This window comes from Stegostoma tigrinum, chromosome 1 (assembly GCF_030684315.1).
Source record: "Stegostoma tigrinum isolate sSteTig4 chromosome 1, sSteTig4.hap1, whole genome shotgun sequence".
NCBI lineage: Eukaryota > Metazoa > Chordata > Chondrichthyes > Orectolobiformes > Stegostomatidae > Stegostoma > Stegostoma tigrinum.
Window position 1 is genome coordinate 168,129,352 of NC_081354.1, and position 21,539 is coordinate 168,150,890.

Genomic DNA, 21,539 nt, shown 5'->3' on the forward strand with positions numbered 1-21,539 from the left:
TTTTCACCATGATGCTCCCAAGAACAATTCTGATCTCAGCTGCAATTTCAAAATGAAGATGAGGCAAACCTGAGACCAGCGTCTCACCAGAGTGCACCCATAGACTTTTATTGTTGAATCCCCTCTGACTATATAAAAAAGTAGTTGGTTTGTTTAATGAAGAGGAAAGGGGGAAGGTTCTTATAAAGCTGTATGCACTGCTGCTACTGAACATCGGTAATGGACACTTGTAGATGTGGTGCCAATCAAGTAGACTGCTTTGTCCTGGACGCAGTCAAGCTTCTTGAGTGTTGTTGGATCTGCACTCACCCAGACATTTGGAGTGTATTCACCACACTCCTGACTTATGCCTTTTATTTGATGGAAAATCTTTGGGGAGTTAGGCAGTAATTTAATGGCTTCAGGATTCCGACCATTTGACCTGGCCTTGAGATAATAGGAACCACAGATGCTGGAGAATCAGAGATAATAAGGTGTGGAGCTGGATGAACACAGCAGGCCAAGCAGCATCTTAGGAGCAGGAAAGCTGACATTTCATCAGAACCTTCATCAGAAATGAAGACCTGGTCTTGAGGCCATTGTGTTTATGGATTACTATATGGCTGCCATACTATGGCTAGTTCAGCTCAGTTTGTGGTCAATGGTAACTCCAAGGATGTTAATAAGGGGGAGTTTAGTGATAATAAATACCATTCACCATCAAGGGGTGGTGATTAGACTCTTTTATTGGTTATTAGACTCTCTGTCTTTTATTGGAGATGGTCAGTGCCTGGCACTTGTGTGGTGCAAATATTACTTGCCACTTGTCAGCCCAAGCTTGAATATTGTTCTGATCTTACTTATGTTTGAACATGGGCTGCTTCAGTGTCTGATGAGTTGTGAACTGTGCTGAACATTGGACAATTATCAGCAAACATTCCGACATCTGACCTTATGATGGAGGGCAGATGATTGACAAAGTAACTGAAGATGATTAAACCTAGGACACGATCCTGAAGGAATTCCTGCAGACATGGCCTGGAGCTGAGGTGAATGAGCTCCGACAACCGTAACCACCTTCCTTTGTCCCAGGTATGACTCCAAACAGCAGAGTTTAGAAACACAAACACGTAGAAAATAGGTGAAGGAGTAGGCTGTTTGGCTGTTCAAGCCTGCACCACCATTCAATATGATCATAGCCAGTCATGCAATTCAGTATCCCATTCCCACTTTCTCATCATACCCCTTGAACCCATTAGCCACAAGGGCCATGTCCAGCTCCCTCTAGAATATATCTAACGAGCCAGCCCAGATAGCTTTCAGTGGGAGAGAATTCCATGAGTTTACAGCTGTCTGAGTGAAGAAATTCTTCCTCATCTTAGTCCTGAATGGCTTAACCCTTATTCTTAGATCGTGACCCCTAATTCTAGACTTTTCCAACAAAGAAGAACAAATAATAAAGAAAATTACATCACAGGAACAGGCCCTTTGGCCCTCCAAGCCCGCACCAATCCAGATCCTCTATGTAAACCTGTCACCTATTTTCCAAGGATCTGTATCCCTCTGCTCCCTGCCCATTCATGTCTAGCTACATCTTGAATGACGCTATCGTGCCCGCCTCTGCTCGCAATATGTTCTAGGCACCCCCCACCCTCTGCATAAAGAACTTTCCATGCATATCTACCTTAAACTTTTCCCCTCTCACCTTGAAATTATGATCCCAAGTAAGGGAGTCCCCCACTCTGGGGAAAAGCTTCTTGCTATCCATCCTGTCTATACATGATTTTGCAGATCTCAATCAGGTCCTCCCTCAACCTCCGTCTTTCTAATGTAAGTAATCCTAATCTACTCAACCTCTCTTCGTAGCTAGTGCCCTCCATACCAGGCAACATCCTGGTGAACCTCCTCTGCACCCCCTCCAAAGCATTCACATCCTTTTGGTAATGTGGCGACCAGAACTGTATGCAGTATTCCAAATGGGTCCAATCAAAGTCCTGTACAACTGTAACATGACCTGCCGACTCTTGTACTCAATATGCCTTCTTGACCGCTCTATCAATTTGCATTGCCACCTTTAGGGTACAATGGACCTGAACACCCAGATCTCTCTGTGCATCAAATTTCTCCAGGGCTTTTCAATTCACCATATAGTTCACTCTTGAATTGGATCTTCCAAAATGCATCACCTTGCATTTGCCTGGATTGACCTCCATCTGCCATTTCTTCCTGTCTTCCCACATTGAGGATAGCCTTCATTGTCTGTTCTCAATTATCAGTAGATTGCTGAAAGGGATTGTCAACAGTGCAAGTAAGCAGCACCTGCTCACTGAAGCCCAGCTTGTATTCCACCTGGGCCACTCAGCTCCTGACCTCATTATGGCCAAATACCGGACAAAAGAGCCAAACTGCAGACATAAGATGAGAGTGACTGCCCTTGACATCAAGGCACATTTGATCGAGTGCAGCATCAAAAAGCCCAAGCAAAACTGGAGTCAGTGGGAATCAAGTGAAATGCTCCAATGATTCAAGTAACTGAGATCACAAACCCCTAAAACAGATCTCAGAAATCAGGGTTAAATTGGCTTTATGTTTGAGAAGCTGGGAGTAGCAGCTGCCTTTGTTACCATGATGCAACTAAGAGTTTGCTGGAAAAGTTAGGAACATTATTAGTGGGATTGTACTGAAAACTGTTGAAATATGAAATAGCGATTGAGTTTATTCTTGATAGACTTTCAAAAAAGGCTTTATGGGAGGAACAACAGAATTAGAAACAGTCTGAAATAAGTTAGCCTATGGTGCCCATTTGTGTGCTTTACAGTTGCATAAAAGCAATAAAAAGCGGCAGGAATTGGTAAAAGAATGATGGAGCAGAAATGGTTACCAGCAGGAAAGTAACGTACCCATCATACATAATATGAGGAAAAGGCTGCAAGACCGAGCTTTGCAATTAAACAAACTCGAAATTAACATTCATACTGATAATGAATTGGACCACTGTGTGGGGCTGGATGGACACAGCAGGCCAAGCAGCATCTTAAGAGCACAAAAGCTGACATTTTGGGCCTAGACCCTTCATCAGAAAAAGGGTCTGATGAAGGGTCTAGGCCCAAAACGTCAGCTTTTGTGCTCCTGAGATGCTGCTGGGCCTGCTGTGTTCATCCAGCTCCACACTTTGTTAGAGATAATGGGAACTGCAGATGCTGGAGAATTCCAAGATAATAAAATGTGAAGCTGGATGAACACAGCAGGCCAAGCAGCATCTCAGGAGCACAAAAGCTGACGTTTCAGGCCTAGAGCCTTCATCAGAGAGGGGGATGGGGAGACGGAACTGGAATAAATAGGGAGAGAGGGGGAGGCAGACCGAAGATGGAGAATAAAGAAGATAGGTGGAGAGAGTATAGGTGGGGAGGTAGGGAGGGGATAGGTCAGTCCAGGGAAGACGGACAGGTCAAGGAGGTGGGATGAGGTTAGTAGGTAGATGGGGGTGCGGCTTGGGGTGGGAGGAAGGGATGGGTGAGAGGAAGAACCGGTTAGGGAGGCAGAGACAGGTTGGGCTGGCTTTGGGATGCAGTGGGTGGGGGGGAAGAGCTGGGCTGGTTGTGAGGTGCAGTGGGGGGAGGGGACGAACTGGGCTGGTTTAGGGATGCAGTAGGGGAAGGGGAGATTTTGAAACTGGTGAAGTCCACATTGATACCATATGGCTGCAGGGTTCCCAGGCGGAATATGAGTTGCTATTCCTGCGACCTTCGGGTGGCATCATTGTGGCAGTGCAGGAGGCCCATGATGGACATGTCATCTAGAGAATGGGAGGGGGAGTGGAAATGGTTTGCGACTGGGAGGTGCAGTTGTTTGTTGCGAACTGAGCGGTGGTGTTCTGCAAAGCGGTCCCCAAGCCTCCGCTTGGTTTCCCCAATGTAGAGGAAGCCACGCCGGGTACAGTGGATGCAGTATATCACATTGGCAGATGTGCAGGTGAACCTCTGCTTAATGTGGAATGTCATCTTGGGGCCTGGGATAGGGGTGAGGGAGGAGGTGTGGGGGCAAGTGTAGCATTTCCTGCGGTAGCAGGGGAAGGTGCCGGGTGTGGTGGGGTTGGAGGGCAGTGTGGAGCGAACAAGGGAGTCACGGAGAGAGTGGTCTCTCCGGAAAGCAGACAGGGGTGGGGATGGAAAAATGTCTTGGGTGGTGGGGTTGGATTGTAAATGGCGGAAGTGTCGGAGGATGATGCGTTGTATCCGGAGGTTGGTAGGGTGGTGTGTGAGAACGAGGGGGATCCTCTTAGGACGGTTGTGGCGGGGGTGGAGTGTGAGGGATGTGTTGCGGGAAATACGGGAGACGCTGTCAAGGGCGTTCTCGATCACTGTGGGGGGAACCCCGCCCACGGCCGACAGAACCCCGCCCACGGCCGACAGAACCCCGCCCATGGCCGACGACCTCATCGCTCCGCCCACAACCTCCACAGCCAGCAACCCCAGAGAAGACAGCCACACTGAGCCCTACCGCATCTTCACCATCCCCCCAGACCTCCCACTGACTGAGGACGAACGGTCAGTCCTTAGCAAGGGGGTCACCTTTGTCCCCCTACAACCACACATCAACGAATACCAGTCACGGTTGGACATAGAGCAGTTTTTCCGCCGTCTTCGCCTCCATGCCTACTTCTTCAACCGGGAACCTAACCCTCCTTCCACTGACCCCTTCACCCGCTTCCAACACAAGTCCTCCTCCTGGACACCACCCCCATGCCTCCTACCCTCCCTCGACCTCTTCATCTCCAACTGCCGTCGAGACATTAACCGCCTCAACCTCTCCACCCCTCTCACCCACTCCAACCTCTCCCCCGCAGAACGGGCAGCCCTCCGCTCCCTCCGCTCCAACCCCAACCTCACCATCAAACCCGCAGACAAGGGTGGCGCAGTGGTAGTATGGCGCACTGACCTCTACATCGCCGAGGCCAGACGCCAACTCTCCGACACCACCTCCTACCGCCCCCTCGATCATGACCCCACACCCGAGCACCAAACCATCATCTCCAACACCATTCACGACCTCATCACCTCAGGGGACCTCCCACCCACAGCCTCCAACCTCATTGTTCCCCAACCCCCTTTCTATCTCCTTCCCAAAATCCACAAACCTGCCTGCCCTGGTCGACCCATCGTCTCAGCCTGCTCCTGCCCCACCGAACTCATCTCCACCTATCTGGACTCCATTTTCTCCCCTTTGGTCCAGGAACTCCCCACCTACATCCGTGACACCACCCACACCCTCCACCTCCTCCAGGACTTCCAATTCCCTGGCCCCCAACACCTCATATTCACTATGGACGTCCAGTCCCTGTACACCTGCATTCCGCATGGAGATGGCCTCAAGGCCCTCCGCTTCTTCCTGTCCCGCAGGCCCGACCAGTCCCCCTCCACCGACACCCTTATCCGCCTAGCCGAACTCGTCCTCACCCTCAACAACTTCTCTTTTGACTCCTCCCACTTCCTACAGACTAAGGGGATGGCCATGGGCACCCGCGTGGGCCCCAGCTATGCCTGCCTCTTTGTAGGTTACGTGGAACAGTCCCTCTTCCACACCTACACAGGCCCCAAAACCCACCTCTTCCTCCGGTACATTGATGACTGTATCGGCGCCGCCTCTTGCTCCCCAGAGGAGCTCGAACAGTTCATCCACTTCACTAACACCTTCCACCCCAACCTTCAGTTCACCTGGGCCATCTCCAGCACATCCCTCACCTTCCTGGACCTCTCAGTCTCCATCTCAGGCAACCAGTTTGTAACTGATGTCCATTTCAAGCCCACCGACTCCCACAGCTACCTAGAATACACCTCCTCCCACCCACCCTCCTGCAAAAATTACATCCCCTATTCCCAATTCCTCCGCCTCCGCCGCATCTGCTCCCATGATAAGACATTCCACTCCCGCACATCCCAGATGCCCAAGTTCTTTAAGGACCGCAACTTTCCCCCCACAGTGATCGAGAACGCCCTTGACCGCGTCTCCCGTATTTCCCGCAACACATCCCTCACACCCCGCCCCCGCCACAACCGCCCTAAGAGGATCCCCCTCGTTCTCACACACCACCCTACCAACCTCCGGATACAACGCATCATCCTCCGACACATCCGTCATTTACAATCCGACCCCACCACCCAAGACATTTTTCCATCCCCACCCCTGTCTGCTTTCTGGAGAGACCACTCTCTCCGTGACTCCCTTGTTCGCTCCACACTGCCCTCCAACCCCACCACACCCGGCACCTTCCCCTGCTACCGCAGGAAATGCTACACTTGTCCCCACACCTCCTCCCTCACCCCTATCCCAGGCCCCAAGATGACATTCCACATTAAGCAGAGGTTCACCTGCACATCTGCCAATGTGGTATACTGCATCCACTGTACCCGGTGTGGCTTCCTCTACATTGGGGAAACCAAGTGGAGGCTTGGGGACCGCTTTGCAGAACACCTCCGCTCAGTTCGCAACAAACAACTGCACCTCCCAGTCGCAAACCATTTCCACTCCCCCTCCCTTTCTCTAGATGGCATGTCCATCATGGGCCTCCTGCACTGCCACAATGATGCCACCCGAAGGTTGCAGGAACAGTAACTCATATTCCGCGTGGGAACCCTGCAGCCATATGGTATCAATGTGGACTTCACCAGTTTCAAAATCTCCCCTTCCCCAACTGCATCCCTAAACCAGCCCAGTTCGTCCCCTCCCCCCACTGCACCACACAACCAGCCCAGCTCTTCCCCCCCACCCACTGCATCCCAAAGCCATTTCAACCTGTCTCTGCCTCCCTAACCGGTTCTTCCTCTCACCCATCCCTTCCTCCCACCCCAAGCCGCACCCCCATCTACCTACTAACCTCATCCCACCTCCTTGACCTGTCCGTCTTCCCTGAACTGACCTATCCCCTCCCTACCTCCCCACACTTTGTTATCTTGGATTCTCCAGCATCTGCAGTTCCTCTTATCTATGAAATGGACCACTCCTTTGATTTTGTAAATATCAAACTATGCCTGACTGAAATTGAATAATCAACAGCTGGGATCCTGATCATGAAAGAAAAGTCAAGCATTTACTAACTGTTCCATCCCTGCATAGTGAGACAAAGTCCATGCGTAATGTCACTGAGGAACTGAAAGGGGTGGGCAAATGAGTCATTCGGCACAGCTGAAGAAGAGATCAACCAGTCACTTTCCCCCAGTGAAGCTAAATAAACAGTTTATGAAAATTGGATTGCATTTGCAGAGTTCCCATAATAACTACAATGACAGCATCTCTCACATTTGACTGAAATCTGTACTAAAACAGGACGTAGTCTGATAGCAACATATGTTCAAGTCTTTCAAATCTTATTTCATCAAAAAGTTTAAAAAGTGCCTTTATTAACTGCTGTAGAAAAGGCTATGTTATGGGAAAAGAACAGTTTAGCCCTTTCTCAAAATATAAACAAAAAACAGAAGTTGCTGGAAAAGCTCAGCAGGTCTGGCAGCATCTGTGAAGAAAAATCAGAGTTAACATTCACGTCCAGTGACTCTTTCTCAGAACTTAAAACAACATCAGTTTGGAAGATATCCAACCTGAACTCAAAATTTAGAATGAGAAATGTTTTGTTCAAGCACTTATATTGCGTCTTTGAAGAAGGTCTTTTAAAATCTTAAAGAATTCCTTTAAGACAGAAATTTGAAAAGACAGGTTGAAATCATCAGAAGATTTTCAAAGTTTTTTAAACAGAGTATGTGAAGGTACAATATAACTTTAGCTGGTGACTTAGGCCCTGCCCCTTCACAGACCAGCAGTGTTAACTCTTTCTGCTGACATCTTTTCAAACTTCTCTCAAGTTTTCTGTGTGATTTTGAACAAGTTCTGCATTTCTAAGTTTACAGATATGTTTGGACCCTATTAACCCTTTGGGTTTTTTAACAGATTTCACAAACACAGGAACAGCCCTAGAAATTTTGTTGTGACTAAGTTTTTAGAAACAGAAGAAGCTGAAATTGATGGCAATCACTTGAATCTCCAATATAACATTGTTGTTTAAAACCACTAAGCCTGGACATTACTGTTTCTGAAATTTAAAACAACAGCCAAAGGAAACAGCCAAGATGGATCTAATTTGTATCAAAACAAATGGGGAAAGATTACTTGGGAAGCAATTAACTGACCATGATGAAACTGGTCATCTCAATAACACTGCTGAGGTTGTCTATAAAGAAACCCTCGAGTCTATTGTTGCCATCCTTGAATTTAGGATCACTTTAAAAGAGCGAAAAGTTGAGTATAATCTAACATGTTACTTTTGAGAAAATTGTATTTTTTTTATAAGAGCAAACAAGCAGAATTTGGTATAACACTTGGGTCCCGAACCGAAACGTCAACTTTCCAGCTCCTCTGATCTCCTCTGTGTTCCTCCAGCTCCACACTGTGTTATCTCTGACTCAGCATCAGCAGACCTTACTATCTCAAAGCAGAATTTGGTGATGCTTGAAACCATACAGTAATATTTGAGATAATAGAAACTGCAGATGCTGGAGAATCTGAGATAACAAGGTGTGAAGCTGGATGAACACAGCAGGCCAAGCAGCATCTTAGGAGCAGGAAAGCTGACGTTTCAGGCCCAGGCCCTTCATCTGATTCATTTCTGATGAAGGGTCTAGGCCTGAAACATCAGCTTTCTAGCTCCTAAAATGCTGTTTGGCCTGCTGTGTTCATCCACCTCCACACCTTGTTATCTCAGTAATGTTTGTTTTCTGTTTTAAAGATATTATGAACACTTCTCTTTTTAAAAAACTACACAATAATGTTTCCCCAGTGATCTCAATACAGATAGAACAGTAATTAGTGAGGTGTGAGATATTGTGTTATGATTCTCTTTACCAACTTACTCACAAGTGCACTATGTTTACTATGCCACATTTCCATTTACTTATTCCTACAACTGCATCAAACTAAGTCAAATATCCCTGCCAACCCATTACTGCTTCTTTACATCTTCAATTCTTATCGACCCCATGCTGTAAGCAGCGCTTAGACCTGTTTCTATATCAAAGGCTATCCGAAATAAGTGTCAATACTGTAACCTACTCAGAACAATGCCAACCCCGCCATCATGTCTCCATAACTCACTTGAGACTATGGAAAGGTTATAACATTAATTAGCCCGTAGCAACCATCAGAACATCAAACAGATTCCTCCATGAACATGTACTTTTTAAATATATATTAAATAGGGCCACCACTCCTTTTAAGAAACTTACTATCAAAACAATGCTTCTGTGAAATTACATGAATCAATGTGGAAGAGATAACAAAACCGGCAATAGTAAATGAAATCTCATGACCCAGCTGCAGGAGATCAGTTTAATACCCTCTATACTTTTATTTAGTACACATATAATTTCTTATTTATTTAGATCATACAGGTCCACTAACATTATTAACTTTAAAGTCAAAAGGACTATCACTTCTTAATTATGCAAGCTCAGACTGGACAGATATTTTAATCCCATCAAGAGTAACAACCAGCATTTAGCAAGTGCTTAAACCGTCTCCTGTTTCCCCAGGATTTATGTCACGCAAACGTGTGTACAATAGATACAACTATGTGATGCCCGTAATGCTAAAATTTTAATATGTGTAAAAGCTGTATAAAAAGAGGCTACTAAAAAACTGTATTAGAGACAGTAGGAACTGCAGATGCTGGAGAATCTGAGATAGCAAGGTGTGGAGTTGGATGAGGCTAAGCAGCATCAGAGGAGCAGGAAGTCTGACGTTTTGTGCCTAGACCCTTCTTCAGAAATGGCCCAAAACATCAGCCTTCCTGCTCCTCTGATGCTGCTTAGCCTGCTGTGTTCATCCAGCTCTACACCTTGCTATCTCACTATAAAACTGTACTTTGGATTCCAACGCTGCCTCAAACTGTGCTACTGCGGATGCTCAATAAAGAGGCTACTTTATTCCACTCACTGATCGTGGATGTGTTGGTATGGAACAAACTGCTACAGAGGATGTGGTGGTGCCAGGGGAGAACCTTACAGATTTATACTTGCGTGTATTTGTCTGACAATTGTAAATTTGGAGAAATAATTAGTGACTAGGGTACAGCCATCTACATTTATGGTAAAAAGGTCAGTGGTAATTTTGATTCAGGGTCCCTACAGTGTGGAAACAAGCCATTTGGCCTATCGAGTCAATGCTAATCCTCCAAACAGCATTCCACCCAGACCCCTACTCTATCCCTGTAACCTTGTATTTACATGGCTAACCCACCTAGCTTGCACATCCCTGAACACGATGGGCAATTTAACATGGTCAATCCACCTAATCTGCACATCTATGGACTGTGAGAGGAAACTGAAGCACCTGGAGGAAACCGACGCAGACATGGGGAGAATGTGCAAACTCCGCACAGACAGTCGCCCGAGTGAGGAATCGAACCCACATCCTTGGTGCAGTGAGGTAGCAATGATAATCACTGAGCCATGATGGTGAAGAGGTTCTCTGTTTTTCTGTGGTTGATGACTGTGGCAAATATTCTCACTAATCGATCTGCACCACATTTGATCCATGGTCGCTGACTGTACCAAGTGCAGTCACTTCATCTGTTCTATGGCTATTAGCCCTTGGTGCAGTTGTGACACTATGTCTTGGTGGAGACCTTCAGAAGGAAATATTTATTCTCCTTTGAAGATAACACCTCTTGAGATTCCAAGCTCATGTCTATAAGGCCAAAAGTATCTGAAAGTGTCTGGCAACTCTTTATCTTTTCAGACCATCCTTAAAATGATCACCTTCATTGCCTTTACATCTGAATCACTAGAGTTTCTGAGTGAAGTTGGTCACATCTTATGTTAACCAACATTGACTGGAGTGTCTTGAGCATATCTTCCAACTCAATACTCCTGCTGTTAACTTGTAGATTAGATAGTATGTCAGCATCCATGTTTGGTTTGGGCAAACTGCTCAGCATTTAAAAGTTCAGCATTATGGTGCCAGGTTTGTAGCAGGATCAAAGTTGTCCCCTTTTACTTTCACTAGGAGTCAGTTGTCAACAATGTGCATCAAATTAAAATCTGAGAATCCTTACAATGTAGAAGCAGGCCATTCAGCATCAAGTCTGCTCCACCACTCAATGAAATCATAGCTGATTTGATAATCCTCAGTCTACTTTTTCTTCCGTTTCTCCATAACCCTTAATTCTCTTTTTCTTAAAAGTCTGTCTATTTCAGCCTCGAATATACTGAATGACCGAACCTCAATATACCTCTAGTCGTAATGAATTCGAAAGATTCACTGTCATCGAAAAGAAGAAAGTCAACCTCAGCTATATCCTAAATGGGCAACCCCAAATTCTGAGATTTGTCCTGTGATCCTAGACTGTCCCACAAGGGGAAACAATCTTTCTGCATGTACCTTGTCAAACCCCAAAGAATCTTGTTTGTTTCACCTCTCATTCTTCTAAATCCCAATTAATACAGGATCAAACCACCTAACCTCTCCATGTAAGACAATACCCTCTGTATTGGAAATCAACGTAGTGAACCGTCTCTGGTTATCCTTCTCCATTATCTTTCCTGAGACAAGGGTCTATTACTGTTAACAGGATTCCAGCTGTAGTCTGACGAGTGCATTACACAGTTTTAGCAAAACCTTCTTGTCTTTATATTCCATTATTTTTGAAACTTAATTTCCTTTCCCTGTCACCTGCCAAACTTGGATGCTAGCTCTTTGGGATTATGTATAAGATTCCCCAAATACTTCTGCGTCGTAGCTTTCAGCAGTCTTTTTCTGCTTAAATAATATTCAGCTCTTCTATTTTTCCCATCAAACTGCATAACCATACATTATCTTCCATCTGCCAAGTTTTTGCCTGCTCACTTAAGCCTTCTCTATCCCTTTGCACACTTTGTGTCATTCTCATCACTCACCTTCCCACCTATTTTTGTGGCATCAGCAAATTTGGGAAATGATGTTGATTGCAGCAACAGCTTCTAAATGCCTGCCTTCATTCATGCAAGGTGTCATATTTGCAATGTGAAAAGCATCTTCATCTACTGCTTGAACACTGGACCAACTCTTGATTTGTTCTGTCTTGCTGTGAACTTTGTGTATTAGCTCCTGTTAATGCAGGTGCATTCCTTGCTGCTGTTGCTATGCTGCTCTTTCATTTGGTTGTTCCTTGTCCCAGGCTCTGGCTGTACCTTTTTGCAGATTTATAGCGTTAATGGTTACAGTATCTTTTTCTACCACATACCCCTGAAACATATAAAATAATCAGAGGGTTAGATAGGGTGGATAGGGAGAGCCGTTTTCCGAGGATGGTGACGGCAAGCACGAGGGGGCATAGCTTTAAATTGAGGGGTGAAAGATATAGGACAGATGTCAGAGGTAGTTTCTTTACTCAGAGAGTAGTAAGGGAATGGAACGCTTTGCCTGCAACGGTAGTAGATTCGCCAACTTTAGGTACATTTAAGTCATCATTGGACAAGCATACGGACGTACATGGAATAGTGTAGGTTAGATGGGCTTGAGATCGGTATGACAGGTCGGCACAACATTGAGGGCCGAAGGGCCTGTACTGTGCTGTAATGTTCTATGTTCTGTGTTCTATAGAACTGTTTTGCAGTGGGTGCTTTAGACAGCATTTGTCACAAGCTTGTTTGCTTTCTGTCTCCTAGTCACCATGTCAATATTGAGGCAACAAGGTGTAGAGCTGGATGAACAAAGCAGAACAAGCAGCATCAGGAAAGCTGACGTTTCAGGTCTGGACCCGTCTTCAGAAACAGGAGAGGGGAAGGGGACTCTGAAATAAATAGGGAGGGAGGGAGAGGCAGATAGAAGATGGATAGAGGAGAAAATAGGTGGAGAGGAGACACACTGGTCAAAGAGGCGGAGGTGGAGCCAGTAAAGCTGAGGGGAATTAGTGGGATAGGTCAGTCCAGGGAGGACAGACAGGTCAAGGGGGTGGGATGAGGCTAGTAGGTAGGTTTGGGGGTGGGGCTTGAGGTGGGGGGTGTGGATAGGTGGGAGGACAGGTTAGGGAGGTGGGTGCGAGCTGAGCTATTTTTGGGATACGGTCAGGGAGCGGAGTTTGAAGCTTGTGAAGTCCACATTGATACCATTGGGCTGCAGGGTTCCCAGGCGGAATATGAGTTGCTGTTTCTGCAACCTTCGGGTGGCATCATTGTGGCACTGCAGGAGGCCCATGATGGACATGTCGTCTAAAGAATGGGAGGGGGAGTTGAAATGGTTCGCGACTGGGAGGTGCAGTTGTTTGTTGTGAACTGAGCGTAGATGTTCTGCAAAGAGGTCCCCAAGCCTCCGCTTGGTTTCTCCGATGTAGAGGAAGCCACATCAAGAACAGCGGATACAATATACCACATTAGCAGATGTGCAGGTGAACATCGGCTTGATGTGGAAGGTCTTCTTGGGGCCTGGAATGGGGGCGAGGGGGGGAGGTGTAGGGGCAGGTGCAGCACTTCCTGTGGTTGTAGGGAAAAGTGCCAGGGCTGGTGGCGCTGGAGGGGAGTGTGGAGCGGACAAGGGAGTCACAGAGAGAGCGGTCCCTTCGGAAAGCAGATAAGGGTGGGGAGGGAAAAATGTTTTTGGTGGTGGGGTCTGATTGCAGATGTCGGAAGTGTCGGAGGATGATGCGTTGGATGATACTATGTCAATATTGTTAGCTGCACCTAATATGAGCAAATTGCTCCACAAATGGAAGCTGCTGGAAAAGCTCAGAACTGTTCTGAGGAAGAGTCACTGAACCCGAAATGATAACTCTGATTTCTCGTCACAGATGATTTTCCAGCAACTTCTGTTCTGGTTTCTGATTTACAGCATCCACAGCTCTTTCAGTTTTTATGCAGATTGCTGTTGTCTAGCCACATTGGCTTCATGTTTTCTGCCATCTTTAAGCAGTCAATGCTGAATCAATACTGTTACCTTTGCTTTTTTTACAACAGATCTTTTTGGAACATTTCAATAAAGATAAAGTCACCATAGTCCGAGCAGGCCATAGTGCAGCTCTCTCATTACAGAGAGAGATGGGTGAGGATCACCATATCTCAGGCAAGGAAAGAGATTGAGAAGGTGACCTCAGCTTCATTATGACCACAACTAGCCTGCGAATAGACTTTGTGACAATCACCAATTCTATTATCCACTCAAATAGTTCAATCTCTGAGAAAATAAAATGTGAGGCTGGATGAACACAGCAGGCCAAGCAGCATCTCAGGAGCACAAAAGCTGATGTTTCGGGCCTAGACCCTTCATCAGAGAGGGGGATGGGGAGAGGGAACTGGAATAAATAGGGAGAGAGGGGGAGGCGGACCGAAGATGGAGAGTAAAGAAGATAGGTGGAGAGAGTATAGGTGGGGAGGTAGGGAGGGGATAGGTCAGTCCAGGGAAGACGGACAGGTCAAGGAGGTGGGATGAGGTTAGTAGGTAGATGTGGGTGCGGCTTGAGGTGGGAGGAAGGGATGGGTGAGAGGAAGAACCGGTTAGGGATGCAGAGACAGGTTGGACTGGTTTTGGGATGCAGTGGGTGGGGGGGGAAGAGCTGGGCTGGTTGTGTGGTGCAGTGGGGGGAGGGGACGAACTGGGCTGGTTTAGGGATGCAGTTGGGGAAGGGGAGATTTTGAAACTGGTGAAGTCCACATTGATACCATTAGGCTGCAGGGTTCCCACGCGGAATATGAGTTGCTGTTCCTGCAAACTTCGGGTGGCATCATTGTGGCACTGCAGGAGGCCCATGATGGACATGTCATCTAAAGAATGGGAGGGGGAGTGGAAATGGTTTGCGACTAGGAGGTGCAGTTGTTTGTTGCGAACTGAGCGGAGGTGTTCAGCAAAGCGGTCTCCAAGCCTCCGCTTGGTTTCCCCAATGTAGAGGAAGCCACACTGGGTACAGTGGATTCAGTATACCACATTGGCAGATGTGCAGGTGAACCTCTGCTTAATGTGGAATGTCATCTTGGGGCCTGGGATAGGGGTGAGGGAGGAGGGGTGGGGTCAAGTGTAGCATTCCCCTGCAACCGCAGGAAATGCTACACTTGCCCCCACACCTCCTCCCTCACCCCTATCCCAGGCCCCAAGATGACATTCCACATTAAGCAGAGGTTCACCTGCACATCTGCCAATGTGGTATACTGCATCCACTGTACCCAGTGTGGCTTCCTCTACATTGGGGAAGCCAAGCGGAGGCTTGGAGACCGCTTTGCAGAACACCTCCGCTCAGTTCGCAACAAACAACTGCACCTCCCAGTCGCAAACCATTTCCACTCCCCCTCCCATTCTTTAGATGACATGTCCATCATGGGCCTCCTGCAGTGCCACAATGATGCCACCCGAAGGTTGCAGGAACAGCAACTCATATTCCGCCTGGGAACCCTGCAGCCTAATGGTATCAATGTGGACTTCACCAGTTTCAAAATCTCCCCTTCCCCTACTGCATCCCTAAACCAGCCCAGTTCGTCCCCTCCCCCCACTGCACCACACAACCAGCCCAGCTCTTCCCCCCCACCCACTGCATCCCAAAACCAGTCCAACCTGTCTCTGCCTCCCTAACCTGTTCTTCCTCTCACCCATCCCTCCCTCCCACCCCAAGCCGCACCCCCATCTACCTACTAACCTCATCCCATCTCCTTGACCTGTCCGTCTTCCCTGGGCTGACCTATCCCCTCCCTACCTCCCCACCTATACTCTCTCCACCTATCTTCTTTACTCTCCATCTTCGGTCCGCCTCCCCCCTCCCCCTATTTATTCCAGTTCCCTCTCCCCATCCCCCTCTCTGATGAAGGGTCTAGGCCCGAAACGTCAGCTTTTGTGCTCCTGAGATGCTGCTTGGCCTGCTGTGTTCATCCAGCCTCACATTTTATTATCTCAGTATTTTCACATCTTGTTTAACCAGTTTTGCAGCTGTGTGGTCAATGAAGCAAATCAGCATTATTTGTTTAAAATGTTTGAATTCAGATAAACCATCCACCTCCCAGCTTCCGATGGGGATTTGACATCCATCCATCTGCTCTTTTGTCCCTTTCGGACACTACTTATTTGCAGGAATCTTTCAGTAATCCTGTTATTATGTAACCCACATGCTCTTGGCTGTGGTTCTGTTGAGTTTAATCTTTTCTTATATGCAATCATTGTGTGCTTTTAGTGTTATATTTAATGTTTTAGAGCTACCCTGCAGTGTTCCAGACACATGCTCCAGACATCACAGATAAGAGGAAATCAGGGCTCCACTTTGTGAGCAGGGACCGAGAGGATGTTGTGGTGCAGAAAAAAGATATCCACTTCCCCAGGACTATCTGAGGAGACCACATCACCAGACCACTTCGGTCTGGTCTGAGGTTGCAGCCTGGGTCAATGCAGTCTCAACCATCCAGAGGAACATCCAGCCCATTCTCTCTCTGCTAGGTCACACTCACTCTATCTCTGCCTCTGCATCCACTGCCGACCAAGGTTCATTTTGCACTACTCTCTGTGTCGTAACAACATCATCCCCTCATTCAGTCTCAAACATACTCTCCACTACCAAACCCCTCCACACCACTAACCCTGAATGATCTCTGTGCTGCCTACTTACTCACCACCTTTCCCCAACTTCCACTCCAACTTACAGCTGTGAGGCTACTTTCATCTCACTCAATCCTAGCCTTTCTCTCATTCCAGGAGTAGAACTGAAAGAGCCTGGACATGTGGTGGAAAGCCTGACATTTAGCACCATAGCCTTGGGAGGTTCCTGACCCTGACCCTGATTACATTGAGCAGCAGATTCACTTTGCTCAAGCCCTTGAACTGATAACAGAAGCTATGCTTAACTCGCTGTGCTGGGAGCTCCTGCCTGAGGGGAATCTCCCTGGATTTGGCCAAGAATTACTCCTTATAGACTCTGAGATATGGCCACTCAATCGATGCACATTCAGTGTGTTTGGTATATACGCAGCTGACACCTGATGCAGGTGTGAGACTGATGTAGGATGGTGCCATACAGCAATATGTCCACTCTCTTGAGGGATCACTACTGACAAGCATGGCAAGCTGCCTGGCTTTGAGTCTGAGTTAAAAGGCAAGCGAGCAGTACTATCAGCCTTTGATCTCTGACTGAGTGGGGCAAGTCAGGGATGCTGTGAGTATTGAAGTGGCACTAAGTAAGTGAGCGCTAAAAGACCGAGTGAGCAAGCAGCACTACGATGTAGCCTGCTCCAATCTAAGAACTTGGTATCCATTCCTATATCTAAGGTTCCCTGGCAGCAGCATTACAACGAGGCATGTCGGTATGCTCCAAAGTGCAGAATTAAAGGTAATGCACGTATCAAAATTGTGACACTGTAATGCAGAGTGCCTGGTACATTTCTGGTGCTAATGTCTGTGGACATGAAATACATACAGCCACTACCCATGGAACATGCACTGGGATGCTGGTGTGGGGTCTCCAAGGTGGAGGTTCAGAGGTGGGGAAAATGCTTGAATCTATCATTAAGGAAGAAATAGCAAGACATCTGGATATAAATTGTCCCATTGGTAAGCTGGAGTCACCAAGTATCAACTCTGACTTTCATGTTGCGAGTTCTCAACGTCCAGTTTCGAGCTTGTGGTTGGGAGACAATGGAGTGAGATGAAATAATAATGAGGGTTATAATGAATCCACACTAAAAGCAATCTCACCATTCACTCACAAGAATCTTATCTCACCATCCAACACTGAGTTGGACGTTTTTCTCTTGATGTCAGGATGGTACTCGCTGGACTTCTCACCTGTGTTTCTCAAATTTCTTGCTGAGCCCCATATTATTCAGGGACTGGGAATACTCTGCTTCAGGGGTTTTCTGCTTTGTTACAATTTAGGTTTGTTTTATGTTTGGGAGCTGACTCCCAATGGCCCTTTAAATTATAAATATTATTTTGGAAGAGTGGATTCAGATGGCTGCATGCCCAACTTTGTCCAGTTCAATGTTTGCAGAATTGAATTTCATTCTTTTCTGCGTTCTGAGCTTATTTCTATTTGTCTTCTGTATTGTAAGAATATCTCACTTCTGGTGTTCTCTTGAACCTTATCTGCTGTTTCTCCCCCAAAGTCTTCAAGCTTACATTACCTTCTTTGTTCTACTTTTTAACCTGAAAGACAACAAGTGATGACTTGATTTCATGTATAAGATTTTGAGGGGTCTTGACAGTTTAGATGTGGAGAGGATATTTCTACTTATGGGGAAGTCTAGAACAAGAGGTCAATGTTTAAAAAGTAGGTGTTGCCCATTTCTTTTCCCCAGAGGATTGAGAGTCATAGAACATAGAACATAGAACATTGCAGCACAGTACAGGCCCTTCGGCCCTCGATGTTGTGCCGACCTGTCATACCGATCCCAAGCCCATCTAACCTATGCTATTCCATGTACGTCCATATGCTTGTCCAATGACGACTTAGATGTACCTAAAGTTGGCGAATCTACTACTGTTGCAGGCAAAGTGTTCCATTCCCTTACTACTCTCTGAGTAAAGAAACTACCTCTGACATCTGTCCTATATCTTTCACCCCTCAATTTAAAGCTATGCTGCCTCATGCTCGCCGTCACCATCCTCGGAAAAAGGCTCTCCCTATCCACCCTATCTAACACTCTGATTATTTTATATGTTTCAATTAAGTCACCTCTCAACCTTCTTCTCTCTAATGAAAACAGTCTCAAGTCCCTCAACCTTTCCTCGTAAGACCTTCCCTCCATACCAGGCAACATCCTAGTAAATCTCCTCTGCACCCTTTCCGAAGCTTCCACATCCTTCTTATAATGCGGTGACCAGAACTGTAGGCAATACTCCAAGTGCGGCCGCACCAGAGTTTTAGAGATAATGGGAATCGCAGATGCTGGAGAATCCAAGATAATAAAATGTGAGGCTGGATGAACACAGCAGGCCAAGCAGCATCTCAGGAGCACAAAAGCTGACGTTTCAGGCCTAGACCCTTCATCAGAGAGGGGGATGGGGTGAGGGAACTGGAATAAATAGGGAGAGAGGGGGAGGTGGACCGAAGATGGAGAGAAAAGAAGATAGGTGGAGAGAGTATAGGTGGGGAGGTAGGGAGGGGATAGGTCAGTCCAGGGAAGACGGACAGGTCAAGGAGGTGGGATGAGGTTAGTAGGTAGATGGGGGTGCGGCTTGGGGTGGGAGGAAGGGATGGGTGAGAGGAAGAACAGGTTAGGGAGGCAGAGACAGGTTGGACTGGTTTTGGGATGCAGTGGGTGGAGGGGAAGAGCTGGGCTGGTTTAGGGATGCAGTAGGGGAAGGGGAGATTTTGAAACTGGTGAAGTCCACATTGATCCCATATGGCTGCAGGGTTCCCAGGCGGAATATGAGTTGCTGTTCCTGCAACCTTCGGGTGGCATCATTGTGGCAGTGCAGGAGGCCCATGATGGACATGTCATCTAAAGAATGGGAGGGGGAGTGGAAATGGTTTGCGACTGGGAGGTGCAGTTGTTTGTTGCAAACTGAGCGGAGGTGTTCTGCAAAGCGGTCCCCAAGCCTTCGCTTGGTTTCCCCAATGTAGAGGATGCCACACCGGGTACAGTGGATGCAGTATATCACATTGGCAGATGTGCAGGTGAACCTCTGCTTAATGTGGAATGTCATCTTCGGGCCTGGGATAGGGGTGAAGGAGGAGGTGTGGGGGCAAGTGTAGCATTTCCTGCGGTTGCAGGGGAAGGTGCCGGGTGTGGTGGGGTTGGAGGGCAGTGTGGAGTGAACAAGGGAGTCACGGAGAGAGTGGTCTCTCCGGAAAGCAGACAGGGGTGGGGATGGAAAAATGTCTTGGGTGGTGGGGTTGGATTGTAGATGGCGGAAGTGTCAGAGGATGATGCGTTGTATCCGGAGGTTGGTGGGGTGGTGTGTGAGAACGAGGGGGATCCTCTTTGGGCGGTTGTGGCGGAGGTGAGGTGTGAGGGATGTGTTGCGGGAAATACGGGAGATGCGGTCAAGGGCGTTCTCGATCACTGTGGGGGGAAAGTTGCGGTCCTTGAACAACTTGGACATCTGGGATGTGCGGGAGTGGAATGTCTTATCATGGGAGCAGATGCGGCGGAGGCGGAGGAATTGGGAATAGTGGATGGAATTTTTGCAGGAGGGTGGGTGGGAGGAGGTGTATTCTAGGTAGCTGTGCGAGTCGGTGGGCTTGAAATGGACATCAGTTACAAGCTGGTTGCCTGAGATGGAGACTGAGAGGTCCAGGAAGGTGAGGGATGTGCTGGAGATGGCCCAGGTGAACTGAAGGTTGGGGTGGAAGGTGTTGGTGAAGTGGATGAACTGTTCGAGCTCCTCTGGGGAGCAAGAGGCGGCGCCGATACAGTCATCAATGTACCGGAGGAAGAGGTGGGTTTTGGGGCCTGTGTAGGTGTGGAAGAGGGACTGTTCCACGTAACCTACAAAGAGGCAGGCATAGCTGGGGCCCACGCGGGTGCCCATGGCCATCCCCTTAGTCTGTAGGAAGTGGGAGGAGTCAAAAGAGAAGTTGTTGAGGGTGAGGACGAGTTCGGCTAGGCGGATGAGGGTGTCGGTGGAGGGGGCCTGGTCGGGCCTGCGGGACAGGAAGAAGCGGAGGGCCTTGAGGCCATCTCCATGCGGAATGCAGGTGTATAGGGACTGGACGTCCATGGTGAAGATGAGGTGTTGGGGGCCAGGGAATTGGAAGTCCTGGAGGAGGTGGAGGGCGTGGGTGGTGTCACGGACGTAGGTAGGGAGTTCCTGGACCAAAGGGGAGAAAATGGAGTCCAGATAGGTGGAGATGAGTTCGGTGGGGCAGGAGCAGGCTGAGACGATGGGTCGACCAGGGCAGGTAGGTTTGTGGATTTTGGGAAGGAGATAGAAACGGGCTGTGCGGGGTTGGGGAACAATGAGGTTGGAGGCTGTGGGTGGGAGGTCCCCTGAGGTGATGAGGTCGTGAATGGTGTTGGAGATGATGGTTTGGTGCTCGGGTGTGGGGTCATGATCGAGGGGGCGGTAGGAGCACCAGAGTTTTGTACAGCTGCAGCATAACCTCTTGGTTCCAGAACTCGATCCCTCTATTAATAAAAGCTAAAACACTGTATGCCTTCTTAACAGCCCTGTCAACCTGGGTGGCAACTTTCAAGGATCTGTATACATGGACACCGAGATCTCTCTGCTCATCTACACTACCTAGAATCTTACCATTAGCCCAGTACTTTGCCTTCCGGTTACTCCTACCAAAGTGCATCACCTCACACTTGTCTGCATTAAACTCCATTTTCCACCTCTCAGCCCAGCTCTGCAGCTTATCTATGTCTCTCTGCAACCTACAGCATCCTTCTTCACCCTCCACAACTCCACCGACCTTAGTGTCGTCTGCAAATTTACTAACCCATCCTTCTACGCCCTCATCCAGGTCATTTATAAAAATAACAAACAGCAGTGGACCCAACACTGACCCTTGCGGTACACCACTAGTAACTGGTCTCCAGGATGAACATTTCCCATCAACTACCACCCTCTGTCTTCTTCCAGCAAGCCAATTTCCGATCCAAACTGCTATATCTCCCACAATCCCA